Source organism: Kogia breviceps, chromosome 4, assembly GCF_026419965.1.
Source record: "Kogia breviceps isolate mKogBre1 chromosome 4, mKogBre1 haplotype 1, whole genome shotgun sequence".
Taxonomy (NCBI): Eukaryota; Metazoa; Chordata; class Mammalia; order Artiodactyla; family Physeteridae; genus Kogia; species Kogia breviceps.
Genome location: NC_081313.1, coordinates 81,706,085 through 81,727,580, shown reverse-complemented (window position 1 = coordinate 81,727,580; position 21,496 = coordinate 81,706,085).

Below are 21,496 nucleotides of genomic sequence, written 5' to 3'. Positions count from 1 at the left end.
CTAATCCCAAACTCCCAATCCATCCCTCCCCTACCACCTCCCCTTGGTAACCACAGGTCTGTTCTCTATGTCTGTGAGTCCGTTTCTGTTTCATAGATAAGTTCATTTGTGTCATATTTTATTTTCCACATGTACGTGATACCGTATGGTATTTGTCTTTCTCTTTCTAACTTACTTTACTTAGTATGATAATCTCTAGTTCCATCCATGTTGCTGCAAATGGGATTTTTTCATTCATTTTTATGGCTGAGTGTAGTATTCTATTATATATATGTATCACATCTTCCTTATCCATTCATCCGTCGATGGAAATTTAGGTTGTTTCCATGTCTTGGCTATTTTGAATAGTGCTGCTATTAACATAGGGGTACATGCATCTTTTTGAATTATAGTTTTATCTGGATATATGCCTAGGAGTGGGATTGCTGGATCATATAGTAATCCTATTTTTAGCTTTCTGAGGAACCTCCATACTGTTTTCCATGGTGGCTGCACCAATTTACATTCCCACCAACAGTGTAGGAGGGTTCCCATTTCTCCACACCCTTTCCAGCATTTGTTATTTGCAGATTTTTAAATAATGGCCACTCCGACCGGTGTGAGTTGATACCTCATTGTAGTTTCGATTTGCATTTCTCTAAAAACTAGTGATGTTGAGCATCTTTTCATGTGACTGCTGGCCATCTGTATTTCTTCTTTGGAGAAATATCTATTTAGGGCTTCTGCCCATTTTTAATTGGGTTGCTTGTTTTTTTGCTGTCAAGTTGTATGAACTGTTTGTATATTTGGAAATCAAGTGCTTGTCAGCCACATTGTGTGCAAATGTTTCTCCCATTCTGTAGGTTGTCTTTTTATTTTCTTTATGGTTTCCTTTGCTGTACAAAAGCTTGTAAGTTTGATTAGGTCCCATTTGTTTATTTGTGCTTTTATTTCTATTGCCTTGGGAGGCTGACCTAAGAAAACATTTGTGTGATTTATGTCAGAATGTTTGCCTATGTTCTCTTCTAGGAGTTTTATGATGTCACATCTTATATTTAAGTGTTTAAGCCATTTTGAGTTTATTTTTGTGTATAGTGTGAGGGAGTGTTCTAACTTCATTGATTTACATATGTGGCTGTCCAGCTTTCCCAATGCCACTTGGTGAAGTGGCTGTCTTTTCTCCATTGTAAATTCTTGCCTCCTTTGTCGAAGATTAATTGACCATAGGTGCATAGGTTTATTTCTGAGCTCTTTATTCTGTTCCATTGATCCATAAGTCTGTTTTTATGTCAGTACCATGCTGTTTTAATTAATGTAGCTTTGTAATATTGTCTGAAGTCTGGGAGGGTTATGCCTCCTGCTTTGTTCTTTTTCCTCAGGATTGCTGTGGCAATTTGCTGTCTTTTATGGTTTCAGATAAATTTTAGGATTATTTGTTCTAGTTCTGTGAAAAATGTCATGGGTAATTTGATAGGGATCACATTAAATCTGTAGATTGCTTTGGGTAGTATGGCCATTTTAACAGTATTAATTCTTCCAATGCAAGAGCATGGTATATCTTTCCATTTCTTTGAATCATCTTCAGTTTCCCTTATTAATGTTGATAGTTCTCAGTCTTTCACCTCCTTGGTCAGGTTTATTCCTAAGTATTTGTTTTTGATGCAATTTTTAAAGGGTTTTTTTTTTTTTTTTTTTTTTTACATTCCCTTTCTGATATTTCATTGTTAGTGTAAAAAAATGCAACTGATTTCTGTATGTTAATCTTGTATCCTGCTACCTTGCTGTTTGATTACTTAGCTAGAGTGGCTCAAAGAACTCAGGAAACCCATTTATTCACTAGATTGCTGGTCTGTTATAAAAGGATATAACTCAGGAACAGCCAGGTGGAAGAGTTGCACAGGGAAAGGTATGGTGAAAGGGCTTGGAGCTTCCATGCTCTCTCCAAGTATGCCACTTTCCCCAAATCACTGCATGTTCACCAACCTGGAAGCTCTCCAAACTCACTCCCTTTGGGTTTTTAATGGAGGCTTCATTACGTAGACATGATTGATTAAATCATTGGCCATTGTTGACTGATTCAACCTCCAGTCCCTCTCCCCTTCCCAGAGATCTGGGGTGGAACTGAAATTTCCAACCCTCTAATCATGTGGTTGGCTCCCCTGGCAACCAGCTCCCACAGGTCCAAAAGTAACCCCATTAACATAACAACACACCTTTTATTGCCTTCATCACTCAGGAAATTTCAAAGCTTTTAGGAGCTCTGTACCAGAAACAAGGACAAAGACCAAATATATATTTCTTATTATAAATCACAATATCATACTGAGTGAGAGATGGATCTTGGAGGAATTGAAACCCTAGTCCCAGTGATTCATGAGACTCTGCCATACCCATACATTTGTTATGGTTTGTTGGTAGAAGTCATCCTTCATCTGCAGGAGATATACTAGTATTTTTCAAATAAAATAATTTTGGTCTACTTCTTGCTTAAGTTGATTTGAGTTAGATTTCTGTTGCTCAAAAATAAGATTTTGACAATTCACACTTGTATTTGTAATAGCAAAAAAAGTGAAATTCCAGCTTTAGCATAGTAAGTAAACTATGGCACTTTCATATAATGGAATTTTATGCAACTATGAAAAATCAGATTTGAAAAATAATGGCCTAGGAAATTGTTTAAATTATAATATTACATGAAAATTGAGGATACAAACAATATGAGTCTATTAGTTGAAACTAAAATGTTAAAACTTATAAAAAGAAGAAAAATGAAAGAGGGCACAATAACACATTAATAGTTGTCACTACCAACTATTTTCTATTTATTATTTTTTATTTTTTATTATTCATCACTCCTCTCTCTTGTTCAACAATGAACATATATTACTTTTACAATAAGAAAAATAATTCACCATGTTTAAAATGGTCCTCTGATTAAAAAGCAATTTAAGCTTTATAAAGAAATAGACAATTCACTTGTTCTTAGCAAAAATAACAGTCAAAAGAAGACATTGGATTGTATTCCCATACCACTTTCAGATAAAATGTTAATGAATATCTTTATATTTGTTTTTCTTTAAAAGTGTCAGTTTCTATTCAATTAAAAAGCAAATGTAAAGTATCCAAATTCAATGCTTTTTTGCATCAAGTAAAATTCCTCCTTTGTTTCTATGTATTATTTGTGTGGTCCCCAAGTGCCCCCTCCAGTTTAAGCAGCAAAATTGTTTTGGTATTTAAGAAAGCATACAACTACAATGAATTTGTGATTATTACAACTATACTTTGTAATCTTTTGTTCTAGCAAATTCAAGTATTTTTAGTTCATATGTTTTTCACATGCATACTATAAGGACCTCAAACAGAGCATAGGTGATAACTGAGAAATCGAGTCTCCTTTCTCTAGATAGAGGCAGTAGAGTCATTTCACTGTGAGCTCGTGATATACATATACTTAAAGCACAGCTTTTATTTAACTCCTATATGTCAACCAATATGCTACACAGAATGGGAGAATACTTGAGACGTACATATCATTTTTTAATGGTTGTTTTAGCTACCATCAGTAGAGTTCCTAGTAGTAGATTCCAAGAACTGCACAAGTTATTTACATAACTCTGAGTAAGTATTATTGTCATTTTAGAGTTTGGGTACTTGGGGTTTGGGACTGGGAGATTTCAAAGCTTGCCCAAAGTGCCATGAATAGATATACTAGCTTTTGGTCTGTTGGGCTTCAAATCCTATACGTTTCATGCCTAATGCCTTCATGAAATCTGTAATATATAATATACATATGACACTCACTCCCTTGGCTTAACTTTGACTGTGTAATGTGTCCCATATTACTTCAAGTGCTAGTCTGCCTTACCTATAAATTGGTGATAACTATAGGTTGGAAATAATATATGGGAAGACTTGGGAATTGCACCTCTGGCTCCAGGATTGTTGTGTTATTTATGCCAACAAATTAGAGAATAGCTTTGCCATGTTGTGTTTTTTGGGTATGACACCAAAGGCAGAAGCAGAAAAAAAAAAGACAAACTGGACTTCATCGAAAAGTATAAACACTTATGAATCAAAAGACATTATCAACAGAGTAAAAAGGCAACCCACAAAATGAGGAAAAATATTTGCAAAGCATATATCTGGGAAGAAATTAATATGTAAAATATATAAAGAACTCCTAAAATTCAACAACAATAAAACAACCCACTTCAAAAATGGGCAAAGACGAATAAACATTTCTCCAAAGAAGGTATACAAATGGCCAGTAAGCACATGAAAAATGCTCACCATCACTAATCATTAGGGAAATGGAAATCAGAACCACAATGAGATAATACTTCACACCCATTGGGATGACTATTATTAAAAGAAAAATAAGGGCTTCCCTGGTGGTGCAGTGGTTGAGAGTCCGCCTGCCGATGCAGGGGACACGGGTTCGTGCCCTGGTCTGAGAAGATCCCACATGCCGCGGAGCGGCTGGGCCCGTGAGCCATGGCCGCTGAGCCTGCGCTCCGCAACGGGAGAGGCCACAACAGTTAGAGGCGCGTGTACCGCAAAAAAAAAAAAAAAAAAAAAAAAAAAAAAAAAAAAAAAGAGAGAGAGAGAGAGAGAGAGAGAAAAGAAAAAGCAGAAAACAAGTGTCGACATAAATGTGGAGAAATTAGAACCCTTGTGCATTGCTGGTGGGAATTGAAAATGGTGTGGCTGCTGCAGAAAACAGTATGATGGTTCCTCAAAACTTTACACATAGAATTATCATTTGATAGAGCAATTGCATTTCTGGATATATACACAAAAGAACTGACATGTGCTGTTCTCATCTTCTTATTGCAACTGAGGAAAATGTGGAACAGAGGAGGAATATCGACTTTGCCAAGCTCACACTACAAATAAGTGACAGAGCCAGGATTTGCATTTGGTATTATAATTCTTCCCTGAACCATCGCATTATATTGGCCCACTCCCGTTCCCAAACTGCAGTGCTATTTATTCAATCAGCCTTGCAAGTATCCACAGCCCAGTATATTCTGAGTCATAGATCAATCCTGAAACCAGACTTGCAAAGGCTAGGGGTTTTGCTACATTCTCAGGCCTTTCTGACATTTATTTTTACTACATCCTTCACCCCATTTCCCATCTTCTCTATATTACCATTAAACACCAACATCCTGCCCCCACTGTATTTTTAAGATTTTGATGTGTCTCTTTTTGAAATGGTGACTATCCTAAAGAATTCTACCTTTGTGAGGGATTTAATTTTATTGTTGTGAAGGTGAATAAAAAGGAAAAGACACAGTGGTTATTATCAGGTCATTTTGTAACATACATAAGAGGAAAGATTAATATATGTTCTTTTATTCATTCATTTTACTAATATTTCTTGTGTATCAACTGTATGTCATAAACTGGGGAGAATTATTATGAGGAAAAGAGACAAAATACTTGCACTGTAGTAGCTTGCATTCTAGTGGAAGTGTCAGATAAAAAAGTAAACCAAATAAATACCTACCTACCTCTCTATATAGATATAGACATATGTATTTACATAACTATGTCAATACAAAATGATATACACACATAAATATTATGAGTGTGTTGAAAAGGAATAAGTGCTATGGAACAAGCAGGAAAGAGTAAGGGGTATTAATATGCCAATAATGGCAGTAATGGAAAGTAATGAGTTGTCTTTAGAAATCTCATTGAGAAGATGATATTTCAACCAAAGCTTGTGCTAATGGGGTATCATAAATTGAAAAGTTTATTATAAAGCATAGGAGTTATGGAAGGTTTTAATATAAGGGTTGATCTTGGTCTTATTCAAATGTATATGAGGTTTGCAGAAGTAAAACAAAGAAAGGAGGGTATTCTAGGTAGGATGAATTGCTTCAGAGAAGTACAGGTTACTTTAAGAAGAGACTGAGTAAACCAGCGGTCTAAAAGCAAGGAATGTACTTGGAAATTGGTCAAAATTAGACCAAATTTTGGATTACATCAAAATGTGGCAGATGAGTTTAAATCTGAAGAGAAATAGAATCTCAATTCTCAAATGTGTCTTTGTTGTTCTGTTATATTCCTGGTACTATTCTTTGTGAAAAAGGGGTTTCATGATTTTAAAATTCAGTTATTTTTGAAATTGGACTACTATGTTCACATATTCATCCTAGAATCATTATGTATAAAAGCATACCATGTAAATATAAATGTTTTTAAACTAACATACAGTGAGTGTTTACTCTAGACAGGTACTAAGCTAAGGATTTCACATTTTAATTATAACATTAGTTCTAAGAAACAAGTAACTAGTTATTATACCTGTCTTACAAATATTTGACCAAAGCATAGATCAAAGTAATTTCCTCTAATTCATAAATTAAAGTGATACAGTATTCATAGTCATATCTCTGTGATTCAGGATGTGTTACAAATTATTATGTAGCACTGTTCCCTTGAGGAGATTCATATCTGCATATTTGTTGAGCATGTACTGTCTACTAGGTATTAGATAAAATGGCAAATTATTGAGTTTTCTGCCTGAGTTTAGGCATGTGACAAATGTTCCTGCTATTCTATTTTTTAAAAATTTATTAGAGGACATAACTACTGGAGTACATCAAAAAGAAAATAATTATTGATAAGGAATACATAAAACAGTTGTTATTCAGAGATGACATAAATGCAGAGAATTCAAATGAACTTACAATCCATTATACATAGATAAACCGAGGAATGGAACAAAATAGGAAATTCAGAAGTAGATCACATATTTATAGTCACCTGATTTAGGATAAAGGTGCCATTAAAATTTTGAGAGTAAGGATAGTCTGGGTAGTCTTTCAACAAATAATTCTGGGTTGGTTGGATATTCATATGGGGAAAAAGAAACAGAACCTGTTAAACTATTTTCTAAGTCAAATGCAGATAGATTGCAAATATAAATGTGCACGTTAAAACAATAAATATAAAAGAAATATTAGAAAATAGCTTTATGACCTTGAAATGAGCAAAACACATCATGAGAGAAAAGTATCTGCTGTAGTAGTCTACGTTAAGATTTAGAATATCTGATCATCAAAAGTTCCATTTATAGAGTGAAAAAACAACACACAGATTGAAAGACAGTAATTGTAATACAGATATCTGGTATATACAGTACAACAGACTGGTGTAAATAATATTTGAAAATTCTTACAAATCAGTAAGAAAAGAGCAGAGAAATAAATAGAAAAATGGACAGAAGAAAATGTATTAAAAGGTAATAAATTTCACCAAAGAGGATAACAGATTGGCAATTAAACAAACATGAAAAAAGTGTTTAATTTCTTTAGTCATCAGGAAAATACAAAATAAAGCCACAGTAAGAGCCACTAGACATCTACCAGCTAAACTGGCTAAATTGAAAAAGACAGGCCATACCCAGTGTGGAACAGCTCAAGCCCTTGTACATTGCTAGTGGGAATAAAAATCATGCAAACATTTTGGAAAACTTCTTGACACTACTAAAAATAAATGTGTAATACTAAGAACATCTATTCCACTTATATACACATAAACATATTCATTTTTACCAAAAGGTTTGTACAGTAATCCTTATAGCGACATTATTCTCAGAGTGTGTAAACTAAAAATAACCTAAACGTCATTACAGTAGAATGGTAGTGTAGCCATACAGCTTAATACTCTTCAGCAATGAGAATGAACAAACTACAAATACACATAGCAAATATATCAGTTAATAAGCCAGACACAAGTAAGTACATACTGAATGATTTCTTTTATATAAAGTTTAACAGTAAGCAAAACTAATATATGCTGTTAGAATTCAGGACAATGGTTGCCCTTGGAAGGTTAAGCCAGGTAGTGACTAAGAAGGCAGGAGAGGGCTTCTCATGTTTTGGTAATGTACTGTTCCTTGATCTGGATTTTAGTTACATGGGTATGTTGACTTTGTGGATATTCAACAAATTGTATATTTAAAATATTTAACTTGTTTTGTGTATATAATATGTTAATAGAAATGTTTACATTAAAAAGTGTAACCAGACTTTGCAATGCTATTCAGGATAAAAATGATATCAGTGTTTAGCTTACTTAATAAGTTTTACCCTAATTTGATTTTGGTTTGGTAATTCCATTGTGTATTGCCAACTTTCCCATCTCTACGAAGGAGGCTTTTCACATTTTCTTTCCCATTTTTAGTTCTTGTCAATTTAAAGATTAGTGTATATAAATTTGAATAGCCAAATTAAATGGTTATATTAAAACCAAAGGAATTTGGGTATCTACTGCAGTACAAGAAGCACCATGAACTAAGAGAAACTGTTAGATTAGATTTTTCTGGGACGATTATTATATTTTTATTTCATTTTTATTTTAGACTATATCAAACTGTATAAGAATTGGATCACTAACGTGAGATTCTGATAACACTTCTAGTAATGTAACTTTTTAAAAAGACTGTAACATCAACAGTTTCATACCTAATACTTATGTCTTTCTAAAGGAAAAAATCATTTTACTGAATACTTAGATTCTCAATAGTCATGTTGGGAAAGTAAGTAAACATCATTATGCTGATTATGTAATAATGATTGTATACAGTTGATAATTTGATAATGGACTGAAAGCAAATTCCATCATGGTTTGGGGAGTTTCTTTATGCCTATTGCATCTCTTGAACTGTGAAGCATAAGAACTACTTTCAAAAATATATTAATGGAAACATTTTATGTCCAGTATTGATTTTTTACATGATCTTTCATACCTTTAATAAGGAGAATGTGAATCTAGTAATACGTTTTAAGAGTTCATATTAAGTGCATGATTTATTCTACAAATACTGACTGAGCCTTCTATGATTTTGTGACACTGGACCTATTTTCACATAAAGAAAAAAAGTGTTATTTCTCAAATTAATTCCCTTTTAACAGGCAGGGCTTTTTAAAAAACTTTTTTTAACAGTAAAATTTTTTCCTAAATTACAGAGTCATGCTTTGGTGTAAATGAAATCTAGAGGCCATTTGTGTATACTCATAGAATGAAAATTGTTTCCATATATAACTAAACACAGGCAGAAATGATTATATTTTCAGGGACCATTTCACATTTTAGTTACACTTTTTTAAAAATTTATTTTATTTCTGTAATTCTTTATTGTAAATTGCCTAGATAATTTCCCCTGTTTACCATTTTTCCATTTGTGCATAAATTATAATTCTATCAGGTCTGCAGTATAAATTCATTGTTTAGATTCCCAAGATTAGACTGTGCTAAATTTTTAAAATATTTTCTTAATCTAAATATAATCTACTCATATCAAAATACACCATTTGAAGAGTAGAGTTTTATGAGCTTTAATAAAGTGTATGCAGGTATATAAACTTCATTAAAATCAAGCTAGAACATTTCATTCACTGCAAAAAGTTTGGGGAACACTTTTCTGTCAAAGCTTTCCCCCAAGCCCTGGCCCTTAGCAACTACTGCTCTTGTTTATATTTTTATAATTTTTTTCTTTTCTAGAATGTCATGTAAGTGGACATATATAGTAGATAGTCCAAATGTCTGGAGTGTCTAATTTGGATAATGATTTTAGATTCATCTATGTTGTTGCATGTACCTGCAACCATTGTTTATTACTGCTACCTTCTACATCATTATTCTGTGCCATTTATTATTGCAGTATACTATGCCACATTTTGTTTATCCATTTACCTCTTAATGGACATTACCTCTTGGTAGATGTCTTGATCGACATTCTTTTTTTTAAATGTATTTATTTTATTTTCTTATTTTTGGCTGCACTGTGTCTTCATTGCTGCATTCAGGCTTTCTCTAGCTGTGGCAAGCAGGGGCTACTCTTTGTTGTGGTACATGGTCTTTTCATTACGGTGGCTTCTCTTGTGCAGCACAGGCTCTAGGTGAGCAGGCTTCAGTAGTTGTGACACACGGGCTCAGTAGTTGTGGCTCGTGGGCTCTAGAGCACAGGCTCAGTAGTTGTGGTGCACAGGCTTAGTTGCTCTGCAGCATGTGGGATTTTCCCAGGCCAGGGCTCGAACCCGTGTCCCCTGCATCAGCAGGAGGATTCTTAACCACTGAGCCACCAGGGAAGTCCTTGATGGGCAGTCTTTACATGTTTCATATTATTAGTAATTCTGCTATATTATTTGTGTACAGTCTTTGTGGATATATGTTTTAATTTCTTGTGCAAATACCTAAGAGTGGAATTGCTGTAGAGGCATGATGTAAATGTTTAACAGCCAACTTTCTGGATGGCGGAGGAGAAACCTTTGATTGTAGTCTTTGCTCACTGCCACAGTGTAAATATTCTCACCATGAACGATTTCACACTACAAACATTACACCTTGAAGGCAGAGTCAAGAAGAGATAGATATGCCTGGAAAGCACTCATGAGGCCAGTGCGAGCAAACCCTAGAACACATATCACAGAACTTCTAGTTTAAAGAGTAACTGCATATTTAACTATAAGAAACTGCCAAACCGTTTCCTAAAGTACTTGTCCATTTTTATATTTTTGCCAGAAATATTGGAGAATTCCACTAACACTTAGTAATAATTTTTAAATTTTACCCATTGTAGAGTGTAGTGGTTACCCCATTGTGATTTCAGTTTGTCTTTTCTTGATGACCAACAATGATGAGCATCTTTTCACATGCCTGTTCACCATTTATATATAATTTTTGGTTAATTGTGTATTCATAATTTTGCTCATTTTTAATTCAGATAGTATTCTTTTCATTATTGAGTTACAAAAATTCTGGAGTAGTTCTGAACCCTAATCTTCAGCACTAAGCCAAGTCCAATCAATACATAGCCTAAAGCATAGAATCCTAGCTGATCTGTCTTGATTCACTGACCTCCTAGCCTTCTGCAGACCTGTGAATGAAATATAAATACTTGTTTTATCATTGTGATACTTGAAGATGTTTATTTTATAGGCTATTTGTAGAGCAACAAATTTCTAAAACAGGATTTGGCACCTAGAAATGAGGTACTTCAATAAACAAACAAAAAAATAGCTTTACAACTGGGTGGGAAGTATAAGAAAACTGTTATGAGAAACTGCAGAATGGTTATGTACATTTGGTGGTGCATACATATGATAGTGGTGAAACATTTGGTAAAAATACCACCTGTAACAAATTGGAAGGAATAAAAATGCATTTAATAAACTTGTGCCAATGGACAAGTAAGTTTTGAGGCCAAATATTGGGTGGGAGGTGACTTTTATTATCTGATATATAAAGTATCACAAGAAAAAATGAGTTTAGTCTGCAAACATAATTAATGTAAAATAGAAAGTTTATTAGTTCCTGAAATTTCAGCATTAAATACATGAAAATGCTTCTCATCAAATTAAACTTGTCTCAAATACAGCTTTGGGACGAAGATGAAATCTACTGTACTGCTATTAAGAGAAAGCCTCGGAGCAAAAAAGTTAAGTGAATGCTTTAACCTTATTGTTAAAAACCTCTGAAAGTATTATTTTGCTAACTAGTCAATTCTTTAAGCTCTTCAAAGAGACTCTAGAAAGAGAACTGGAAATCTATATGCCCAAAGTACCTATAATTACATACAGGAATGTTGGAGTAGGGTGCAGAGAGAGAGAGAGAGAGAGAGAGAGAGAGAGAGAGAGAGAGAGAGAGAATAGAAGAAAATTGTGCATGTGTTTTGTTTGTTTGTTTTTTAAACATCTTTACTGGAGTATAATTGCTTTACATTGTTGTGTTTGTTGCTGCTGTATAACAAAGTGAATCAGCTATACATATACATAATATCCCTATATCTCCTCCCTCTTGCGTCTCCCTCCCACCCTCCCTAACCCAACCCTCTAGGTGGTCACAAAACACCAAGCTGATCTCCCCGTGCTATGTGGCTGCTTCCCACTAGCTATCTGTTTTACATTTGGTAGTGTATATATATCAATGCTACTCTCTCACTTCGTCCCAGCTTATCCTTCCCCCTCCCTCTGTCCTCAAGTCTGTTCTCTATGTGTGCGTCTTTATTCCTGTCCTGCACCTAAGTTCATCAGAACCTTTTTTAATTAGATTCCATATATATACGTTAGCATATATATATTTTTAGATTCCATATATATATGTACTTCTTTTTCTCTTTCTGACTTACTTCACTCTGTATGAAAGAATCTAGGTCCATCCACCTCACTACAAATAACTCAAATTCGTTTCTTTTTATGGCTGAGTAATATTCCATTGTATATATGTGCCATATCTTCTTTATCCATTCATCTGTCAATGGGCACATAGGTTGCTTCCATGTCCTGGCTATTATAAATAGAGCTGCAGTGAAAATTGTGGTACATGACTCTTTTTGAATTATGGTTTTCTCAGGGTATATGCCCAGTAGTGAGACTGCTGGGACATATGGTAGCTCTATTTTTAGTTGTTTAAGGAACCTCCATACTGATCTCCATAGTGGCTGTATCAATTTACATTCCCACCAACAGTGTAAAAGGGTTCACTTTTCTCCACACCCTCTCCAGCATTTATGTTTGTATATTTTTTTAACATCTTTATAGGACTAAAATTGCTTTACAATGTTGTATTAGTTTCTGCTGTATAACAAAGTGAATCAGTTATATGTATACATATATCCCCATAGCCCCTCCCTCTTGTGTCTCCCTCTCTCCCTCCCTATCCCACCCCTCTAGGTGGACACAAAGCATGTAGCTGATCTCTCTGTGCTATGCAGCTGCATGCCACTAGCTATTTACATTTCATAGTGTATATATGTCAATGCCACTCTCTCACTTAGTCCCAGCTTATGCTTCTCCCTCCCTGCAACCTCAAGTTCATTTTCTATGTCTGTGTCGTTATTCTGTCCTGCCCCTTTGTTCTTCAGAGCCTTTTTAAATTTTTTTTAGATTCCATATATATGTGTCAGCATACGGTATTTGTTTTTCTCTTTCTGACTTACTTCACTCTGTATGACACACTCTATGTCCACCCACCTCACTACAAATAACTTAATTTTGTTTCTTTTTATGGCTGAATAATATTCCATTGTATATATGTGCCACATCTTCTTTATCCATTCATCTGCTAATGGACACATAGGTTTCTTCCATGTCCTGGCTATTGTAAATAGTGCTGCAATGAACATTGTGGTACATGACTCTTTTTGAATTAGTTTTCTCAGGGTATATGCCCAGTAGTGGGATTGCTGGGTCATATGGTAGTTCTATTTTTAGTTTTTTAAGGAAACTCCATACTGATCTCCATAGTGGCTGTATCAATTTACATTCCTACCAACAGTGCAAAAGGGTTCCTTTTTCACAAAAACCTCTCCAGCATTTACTGTTTATAGATTTTTTGATGATGTGCATTCTGCCTGGTGTGAGGTGATACCTCTCATTGTAGTTTTGATTTGAATTTCTCTAATTATTAGTGATCTTGAGCATCCTTTCATGTATTTGTTGGCAATCTGTACATCTTCTTTGGAGAAATGTCTACGTAGGTCTTCTGCCCATTTCTAGATTGGGTTGTTTTTTTTGATATTGTGTTGCATGAACTGCTTGTATACTTTGGAGATTAATCCTTTGTCAGTTGCTTCATCTGCAAATATTTTCTCCCATTCTGAGGGTTGTCTTTTTGTCTTATTTATGGTTTCCTTTGCTGTGCAAAAGCTTTTAAGTTTCACTAGGTCCTATTTGTTTATTTTTGTTCTTATTTCCATTTCTCTAGGAGGTGAGTAAAAAAGGATCTTGCTGTGATTTATGTCATACAGTGTTCTTCCTATGTTTTCTTCTAAGAGTTTTATAGTGTCTGGTCGTACATTTAGGTCTTTAATCCATTTTGAGTTTATTTTTGTGTATGGTGTTACGGAGTGTTCTAATTTCATTCTTTTACATGTAGCTGTCCAGTTTTCCCAGCACCACTTATTGAAGAGGCTGTATTTTCTCCATTGTAACTCTTGCCTCCTTTATCAAAGATAAGGTGACTATATATGCGTGGGTTTATCTCTGGGCTCTCTATCCTGTTCCATTGATCTATATTTCTGTTTTTGTACCAGTACCATACTATCTTGATTACTGTAGCTTTGTAGTATAGTCTAAAGTCACAGACCCTGATTCCACCAGCTCCATTTTTCGTTCTCAAGATTGCTTTGGCTATTTGGGGTCTTTTGTGTTTCCATACAAATTGTGAAATTTTTTGTTCTCGTTCTGTGAAAAATGCTATTCATAGTTTGATAGGGATTGCATTGAATCTGTAGATTGCTTTCGGTAGTATAGTCATTTTCACAATGTTGATTCTTCCAATCCAAGAACATGTTATATCTCTCCATCTGTTTGTATCATCTTTAATTTCTTTCATCAGTGTCTTATAGTTTTCTGCAAACAGGCATTTTGTCTCCTTAGGTTGGTTTATTCCTAGTCATTTTATTATTTTTGTTGCAATGGTAAATGGGAGTGTTTCCTTTATTTTTCTTTCAGATTTTTCATCAGTAGTGTATAGGAATGCAAAAGATTTTTGTGCATTAATTTTGTATCCTGCTACTTTACCAAATTCATTGATTAGCTCTAGTAGTTTTCTGGTAGCATCTTTAGGATTCCCCATGTATAGTATCATGTAATCTGCAATCAGCTACAGTTTTACTTCTTTTCTGATTTGGATTCTTTTTATTTCTTATTCTTCTCTGATTGCTGTGGCTAAAAATTCCAACACTGTGTTGAATAATAGTGGTGAAAGCAGGCAACCTTTTCTTGTCCCTGATCTTAGTGGAAATGGTTTCAGTTTTTAACCATTGAGAATGATGTTGGCTGTGGGTTTGTCATATGTGGCCTTTATTATGTTGAGGCAAGTTTTGTCTGTGCCTACTTTCTGGGGTTTTTTTTTCATAAATGGGTGTTGAATTTTATTGAAAGGTTTTTCTGCATCTGTTGAGATGATCATGGTTTTTATCCTTCAGCTTGTTAATATGGTGTATCACATTGATTGACTCACATATATTGAAGAATCCTTCCATTCCTGGGATAAACCCCGCTTGATCATGCTGTATGATCCTTTTAATGTGCTGCTGGATTCTGCTTGCTAGTATTTTGTTGAGGATATTTGCATCTATGCTTATCAGTGATATTGGCCTCTAGTTTTCTTTTTTGAAACATCTTTGTCTGGTTTTGGTATCAGGGTGATGGTGGCCTCATAGAATGAGTTTGGGAGTGTTCCTCCCTCAGCTATATTTTGGAAGAGATTGAGAAGGATGGATGTTAGCTCTTCTCTAAATGTTTGATAGAATTTGCCTGTGAAGCCATCTGGTCCTGGGCTTTTGTTTGTTGGAAGATTTTTAATCACAGTTCAATTTCAGTGCTTGTGATTGGTACTTTCTATTTTGCATTTCTTCATGGTTCAGTCTCAGAAGGTTGTGCTTTTCTAAGAATTTGTCCATTTCTTCCAGGTTGTCCATTTTATTGGCATATAGTTGCTTGTATAATCTCTCATGAACCTTTGTACTTCTGCAGAGTCAGTTTTTACTTCTTTTTCATTTCTAATTCTTTTGATTTGAGTCTTCCCCATTTTTTTCTTGATGAGTCTGGATAATGGTTTATCAATTTTGTTTATCTTCTCAAAGAACCAGCTCTTAGTTTTACTGATCTTTGCTATTGTTTTCTTTGTTTCTATTTCATTTGTTTCTGCTCTGATCTTTATAATTTCTTTCCTTCTACTATTTTGGGGTTTTGTTTGTTCTTCTTTCTCTAGTTCCTTTAGGTATAAAGTTAAATTTTTTATTTGAGATTTTTCCTGTTTCTTGAGGCAGGATTGTATTGCTGTATAGTTCCCTCTTAGAACTGCTTTTGCTGCATCCCATAGGTTTTGGGCCATCATGTTTACACTGTCATTTGTTTCTAGGTAGTTTTTGATTTCCTCTTTGATTTTTTCAGTGATCTCTTGGTTATTTAGTAGCATATTGTTTAGCCACCCTATGTTTGTATTTTTTACAGTTCTTTTCCTGTAATTGATATCTAGTCTCATAGCATTCTGTTTGAAAAAGATACTCGATACGATTTCAATTTTCTTAAATTTACCAAGGCTTGCTTTGTGTCCCAAGATATGATCTATCCTGGAGAATGTCCCATGAGCACTTGAGAAGAAAATTTATTCTGTTGTTTTTGGATGGAATCTCCTGTAAATATCAATTAAGTCCATCTTGTTTAATGTATCATTTAAAGCTTGTGTTTCCTTATTTATTTTCATTTGGTTGATCTGTCCGTTTGTGAAAGTGAGGTGTTAAAGTCCAGTACTATTATTGTGTTACTGTTGATTTCCCCTTTTATGGCTGTTAGCATTTGCCTTATGTATTGAGGTGTTCCTATTTTGGGTGCTTAAATATTTACAATTGTGTCTTCTTCTTGGATTGATCCCTTGATCATTATGTAGTGTCCTTCTTTGTCTCTTGTAATAGTCTTTTTATCAAAGTCTATTTTCTCTGATATGAGAATTGCTACTTCAGCTTTCTTTTGATTTCTATTTGCATGGAATATCTTTTTCCACCCACTCACTTCAGTCTATATGTGTCCCTAGGTCTGAAGTGGGTTTCTTGTAGACAGAATAATACTGGTCTTGATTTTGTATCCATTCAGCCAGTCTGTGTCTTTAGTTGGAGCATTTAATCCATTTACATTTAAGGTAATTATCAATATGTATGTTCCTATTACCATTTTCTTAATTGTTTTGGATTTGTTACTGTAGGTCTTTTCCTTCTCTTGTGTTTCCTGCCTAGAGAAGTTCCTTTAGCATTTGTGGTAAAGCTGGTTTGGTGGTGCTGTTTTCTGTTAGCTTTTGATTGTCTGTAAAGGTTTTAATTTCTCTGTCGAATCTTAATGAGGTACTTGCTGGGTAGAGTAATCTTGGTTGTAGGTTTTTCCCTTTCATAACTTTAAATATGTCCTGCTCCTCCCTTCTTGGTTGCAGAGTTTCTGCTGAAAGATCAGCTGTTAACCTGATGAGGATTCCCTTGTATGTTATTTGTTGCTTTTCCCTTGCTGCTTTTTTTTTTCTTTTTATTTAATTTTTGATAGTTTAATTAATATGTGTCTTGCCATGGTTCTCCTTCAGTTTATCCTGTGTGGGACTCTCTGCACTTCCTGGACTTGATTGACTATTTATTTTCCCATATTAGGGAAGTTTTCAATGATCATCTCTTCAAATATTTTCTCAGTCCCTTTCTTTTTCTCTTCTTTTCTGGGACCACTGTAATTCAAATGTTGGTGCATTTAATGTTGTCCCAAAGGTCTCTGAGACTGTCCTCAATTCTTTTCATTCTTTTTTCTTTATTCTGCTCTGCAGTAGTTATATCCACTATTTTATCTTCCAGATCACTTATCTGTTCTTCTGCCTCAGTTATTCTGCTATTGATTCCTTCTAGAGAATTTTTAATTTCATTTATTGTGTTGTTCATCATTGTTTGTTTGCTGTTTAGTTCTTCTTGGTCCTTGTTAAACATTTCTTGTATTTTCTCCTTTCTCTTTCCAAGATTTTGGATCATCTTTACTGTCATTACTCTGAATTCTTTTCAGGTAGACTGCCTATTTCCTCTTCATTTGTTTGGTCTGGTGGGTTTTTACCTTGATCCTTCATCTGCTGCATATTTCCCTGTCTTCTCATTTTGCTTAACTTACTGTGTTTGGGGTCTCCTTTTTGCAGGCTGCAGGTTCATAGTTCCCATTGTTTTTGGTGTCTGCCCCCAGTGGGTAAGGTTGGTTCAGTGGCTTGTGTAGGCTTCCTGTTGGAGGGGACTTGTGCCTGTGTTCTGGTGGGTGAGGTTGCATTTTGTCTTTCTGGTGAGCAGGACCACGTCCCATGGTGTGTTTTGGGATGTCTGTGTACTTAGTATGATTTTAGGCAGCCTCTCTGCTAACAGGTGGGGTTGTGTTCTTGTGTTGCTAGTTGTTTGGCATGGGGTGTCCAAAACTTGAGTTTGCTGGTCATTGAGTGGAGCTGGGTTTTAGCATTGAGACGGTGATCTCTCAGAGAGCTCTTGCTGATTGATATTACGGTGGCCAGGAGGCCTCTGGTAGTCCAATTTTCTGAACTTGGCTCTCCTACCTCAGAGGCTCAGGCCTGACACCTGGCGGAGCACCAAGACCCTGTCAGCCACATGGCTTGAAATGTGTTAAGCCTTCCTGCCTGAAAAGGATCCAGGGCATCATTGGGCACGGTCATCCACTGTGCATGGAGGAGAAGAGGGCTGTGCAGGATTGTAGAAGCTCAGCAGACCATGTGTGCAGCACATCTCCTTTGAAGGTCTTGCTTTCTTTTTCCATGGACAGTGGCCCTTTCTCCCATCCTCATATGTGCAGAATTTTATCTACTGAACAGAAGGAACAGCTCATCCAGAGATCCAGGCAACTTCTGGGAAATAAGACTGCCATAAATTCCCTCTTTGGGGCAGGTCTACTGCAGAGCCCCTTGCAGAGCTTTCTCACCACCTCTGGAAGATGTGGGTAACTTCACTCCAATCCTCCATCCATAGCTTGTGTGTTAAGAACTTTCAGACTTTGAGCACTTTTTTCCCCCTGGCCTGGGTTCTGAAATTGGCTGGAGTTGGGGTGCATCAGACATAGAGCCCAGACTTGTGCATGTGGTTTTTGATAGAGTAAACTGAAATTAAATTTATTGAAATACCACATAATAATGGGAGAGCTAAATCAAGGAAGGTGTTACAGCTTAGAGTAAAACAGACTATAATTCTTTGGGATGTAAAAAATACAAAGACAAGGAAAATAAAAAAGAGGTATTTTGGAAAAGAGATAAAGCTCTTGTTATTTGAGATTTTAAACACAGTAAATACAATAGTATCTGTACAATATAAAATTAAGGTTTAATCTAGCAAGGTTGATAAATTATTCATTCATTTATTTCCATATATGTATAAGAAAAATAAAATTAATATAAAATACCCTGTGCAATAATATTGAAAACATTGCATTCCTCTGCATAAGTATAGCATAGCAAAAAGGTGTAAGGTATTTGTACTTAAAAAGTACAAAATATCATTGAGAAAAATTAGAGAAGAACTAAATAAATGGAGGAACATACCAATTTATAAATTGGAAAATTTAGTAATATGATCATATCAACACTCTCAAAATTGATCTTTAGATACAATGCAATTCCAATCTAGATCTCAGGATATTTTTTCATGGAAATTGACAAGCTGATTTAAAGTATACATGGAAATGTTAAAGGCAAAAAATTGTCAAGGCAGTCTTGAGGAAGGACAACAAATTTGGAGAATTTACACTACCAAATACCAAAATGTACCATAAAGAAAACTACACTATAGAAGTAACATATTGTAGAATTAGCTATTTCATACCCTGGTGTATGCCAAGAAGAAAGCATGCTTATTATCACAAAATATCATATATCAGTTTACTAATATTAGCACTATTAATAAGCACTAAAATATAAAATATCCACTATCTTTTGACAGTAGAAAGGAAAACACATTTTGGTATATTCACAAAATGGAATGCTATGCAGCAATGAAAAGGAATACATTATAACCATATAAAATAATATGGATGAATCTCACAAACATAATGTTAAGTTAAAGAAACATGAGAGAAAAGAATACTTTATTGATGATTCTACTTTAGTACACTTTACAGCCTATAAGGGTGTTAGAAATTAAGACAGTGATTTCTTTCAGTAGATGTTTGCGTGGGGGGTGGTAATGTTAAGAAGGGGGCACAACAGGCGATTGGAGTAGCCTGTATTTTTTTTAACATCATCTTTACTGTAGTATAATTGCTTTACATTGTTGTGTTAGTTTCTGCTTTATAACAAAGTGAATCAGCTATACATATACATATATCCCCATATCCCCTCCCTCTTGCGTCTCCCTCCCACCCTCCCTACCCCGCCCCTCTAGGTGGTCACAGAGCACTGAGCTGGTCACCCTGTGCCATGCATGGAGTAGCCTGCATTCTTGTCCTTAATCTCATTGGTGGCTACATAGCTATTTTCTCTTTTTAAAAGTTTGCTAATTTGTATATTTATGAGATGTGCACTTTCTGATGCGTAAAGAAAATTACAAAATAGCATATTGGGGAACAGATTTAGGCAGAGATTTGTTGAGTGAAGTTAATAGAATTGTCTATATTACCATAGAAAAGGTCCAAAAATATTTGCTTCTGAGATATCTAGAACTGCAGTTTAAATGAGACATTACCCATGGATTCATTATTTACATAGGAGAATATATTTTCCCATTGTATTCTACAAAGATATTTTCAACTAATATTTACCATATGCATTGATTTTAGGTAAATGATTCTATCATTTCATAACCTAATGAACCTAAAGAATCCAATAATTAATATTTTAAGATAGGAATTGAGCAAATAGAAAAGATAACAGAATCAAATTCTTCATTTCAGTGTCTTGCCATGAAAAAGTATAGCCAAAATCACAAATAATTTTTATTATATATGATAAATATGTACCAAAATACCTATTAATAATCTATAAGATCATTTTAAATTAACAGTCAGTAAGCTTCTACATAATGAGATTATTGAAGGGTTTTAATTGCTTGGGTTAGCAGAGGGTGAGAATGTTATATACAGTTCTTCAAAAAAGCATAGATATGTATGAGGACTCTCAAAGATTCAACTCTATGAATCTGTAATGTGATGCTTTGTTTTGGAAAATACTGGTGACAAATTATTCCCAACAAACCACCTTGCATAAATATAAGTGTTGACTGTTAAGTAGCAAAACTGATTATGTTTGTCACTTCTATATTCTTCTGAATGTCATTTCTTATTTCTTAAAAAATCACACTGTAGCATCCTAACTTAATCATTACATATTTGCTACTGAATCAACAAATAATTGTATTTTTTAAATATTAGGTAGTTAATTGTCAAAAATATATTTATACATATCTTTATCTACATTAGTGTGTATGTGTGTGTCAGAGTAAGATAATATGTTAATTATAAATAGTGATAGGGATAGGATGTTCAATTGTTTGTGATGTTTTAGCGAGAAATACCTAGTCTGAAAATTTTTCTATAAGCCACCAAATGGTTAAACGGACATAGAACAGAACAAGAATTAAAAATACTGTTTTGATTGTTTCATGCTGTGTTATAAACTATCCCAATGCTCAGTGGCTTAACACAACCATTTTGTTTGCTCATGATTATGCAAATTTCTCAGGGTTATATGGAGATATCTTGTCTCTCCTCCACTTGGCAGTAACAGGGGTGCCTCAGATAGAGCTGAAAGATCCAACCACAAAATGAATTTACTCATATGGTTGGCAGATTGGTTCTGGCTGATGGGTGAGACCTCACCAGGGACTTGGTCTGGGTTTCAATTCTTTTGCATAAGGACTATCAATTTGTGTAAATAAGCTTTTCACAGCATAGCATTCCCAGGTGGATTATACTTATTACATGTTGGCTGGTTTCCTGCAGCAAGCAAAAGCAGAAGCTCCCAGACCTTCTTTCTTAAGTCTTAATTTAGA